Below are 2,501 nucleotides of genomic sequence, written 5' to 3' on the forward strand. Positions count from 1 at the left end.
GACCGCCATCGGGCAGATGTGTCACACGGATCACAGAGCTACCCAGAGAGTCCCCAAATAGCCAGTGTTATCTGGCCGAGTAGACATGACACTATTTGCCTCCAACATAACAAAATATCTGCTCATGCTGCCCCAGGCATCTGTGCTCAGGGCACAGTTCTGGAAATCTTCATATGTGCCTGAGCACCCTCAAATGGCAGACTTCAAGCTGCTGCATATTAGGGCCACAGGGACCCCCACGCCCCTCCTTCCCTGGGCTTCACACCAGTCTCTTCTTTCTTTCCGTCTCCCACTCTTCTTACTCATTGCTGCCATGGGAGCCTCTTCCTTCCTTCGCATCTCAGGTCCTGGGTCGCTTTCCTGACCTCACCCACTGGGTCATGCTGGCACTCTTCCTTTTTGTCTAACGGCATGTGTCAAAGTCCTGAGTGAGCATTTGCAGTGCCACTATCCCCTGAATGTTTGCATTTGGACTGCAGACTCGAGGAGGGAACAGCGTTCATGGGCCAGAGCCTTGCACAGTGCCTGGCACAGAATAGAAGTGCAATAAGTGTTCATTGACCGACTGACGGATGGACTGAACGTATAAGTGAGGTTCATCCTGCTCCAACCTCATCCTTACCACCTTCAAACCAAACCTTCCAAGCTGTATCTTTTTGAGATTGCTTGGTGCCGGCTCTCTCAACGTTGCGGCTTAAACCTTACCTAAACCCCAACTTCAAGGTGGGGCGAGGTCAGACCCACTCAGGTCCTAGCCAGGTGGTGAAAGGTGGCAATTTTGCTTGACAACAGCCTGCTGATTTCTTGAGAATGTTCTGACTTAATGATTGTGTGAGTTTGGATGAATTCACTGACCTTTTAAACCTTCACCTCCTTCATCTGTAGAATGGGGATCACAGAACCATTGTGGGAGCCGTGGGTTCACCCACTACTCTGGGCTCTGGGTCAGACTGGCCAGAGGACACCTCCCCCCCATTCCCCCCCACCCCCCCACGTGGAACCACCGCAGGGTGCGGGCATCTGTAAGCAGTTCAGCATGCAAATGGGGTCGGGCTTCCTGTCCTGACCTCCTGCACTGGGGTTACACTTGATCCCTCCCCCACCCCACCCCCATCCTCGAGGTTGTCTGTGAGGAAAGGCTTCCAGAGCCTGAAGGGAGGTGAGACAGTGAAGTTCACATTCAAGAAGTCCTCTAAGGGCCTGGAATGTGGCCGTGTCACTGACCCCAGTGGGGCGCTCTGTACTGGAAGGGAGAGGCGCCCAGAGGGAAGAGCACGGGAGGTGCAGATCAAAGGGCGTCGGGTGTACAATTGTGGAGGTCTACACCACCATGCTAAGGAATGCAAGCCGCAGGCCCAGCCCAGGAAGCACTGCTTCTGCCGCAGCATCTACCACGTGGGTGGCCTCGAGTCCCCAGGAAACCCAGCAGGCCCCCAACCCACAGGGACAGCCAGCCTGCTTTCACGAGGAAGAAGAGATTCAGCCACAGCCCTGCTCTGCTTCCAGAATTCAGCTGGTGGTGATGGTGGTGGTGGTGGTGGGGGGACCCATAAGTTTTGAGTCGCAGACGTCGGTGGGCAGAGTGGAGAAGGAGGGGAGAGGGGTGGGGAGGGGGCCACTGGCTGTGCCTTGTATCTGGGGGGGGCACAGCTTCACCCCTTCTTTCCTCCAGGGGAGAGGAGGAGATGGGTGAGGCAAGTGAACTCACCCCCACTCACTGGGGGGAAATCCCTCCCCTCGCGCTCTATCTCAGTCTCAACCCCCAGATCTCCAGTGGGTGAATGGCCTGGAGAGGGAAGTTGTTTCCTTTTAAAGAAGGACGTGACCTAATAGTGTTTCCCATGCAGCGTGTAAAGACCAGGCTCGAGGCAGCCCCGGCGCCATTGTGCTCTGTGGGAGGGAGACCCGGGGAAGCCAGGGCCTCCCTCGGGCATGTCCCATGCCCGCTCTTGGGATGGGTGCGAGAACTGTCCCAAGCAAAGGCTTGTGACAGCAGGCAGAGGGGCTGCAGGGGACGGCTGGTGGCCTCTCCCTCCCAGCTGATGCCCACCCCATTTTGTTTATTGGCTCCTTGGATAACCGCAAGTCGGGCCCCACTTTCTTCGGGATGCCAACTGCACTAGCGGTGTGCAAATGAGGTATCTTGTGTGTGTTTTAAAATTATTTATTTATTTTGAGGGAGGGAGAGAGAGAGAGAGCCCACGCACAAGCAGGGGAAGGGCAGAGAGAGGGGGAGACAGGGCATCCCAAGCAGGCCCCATGCTCAGTGGGGAGTCGGATGCGGGGCTCGAACTCATAAACTGTGAGATCATGACCTGAGCCGAAATCAAGAGTCAGAGGCTTCACCAACTAAGCCACCAGGTGCCCCCACTTAACTTCTTTCTCATAATATAAATTTTCTGGTTTTGTATTTTTGTGTATTTTAATCTTAAGACTCCCATTCCTACACCGTGTTCTCAGGCACAGGAGCAATGTCAGGGTCAAGTCCGCGCCGGTTTGCA

The 2,501-nt window shown here is 55.3% G+C and overlaps 1 pseudogene; it reads left to right on the forward strand.

The window, feature by feature from the left end:
• The first annotated feature begins 886 nt into the window (after nt 1-886).
• On the forward strand, nt 887-1,523 carry LOC144221403 (protein lin-28 homolog A pseudogene; annotated as a pseudogene).
• The last annotated feature ends 978 nt before the right edge of the window (nt 1,524-2,501 follow it).

Source organism: Crocuta crocuta, unplaced genomic scaffold (genome assembly GCF_008692635.1).
Source record: "Crocuta crocuta isolate KB4526 unplaced genomic scaffold, BGI_CrCroc_1.0 scaffold694, whole genome shotgun sequence".
Taxonomy (NCBI): Eukaryota; Metazoa; Chordata; class Mammalia; order Carnivora; family Hyaenidae; genus Crocuta; species Crocuta crocuta.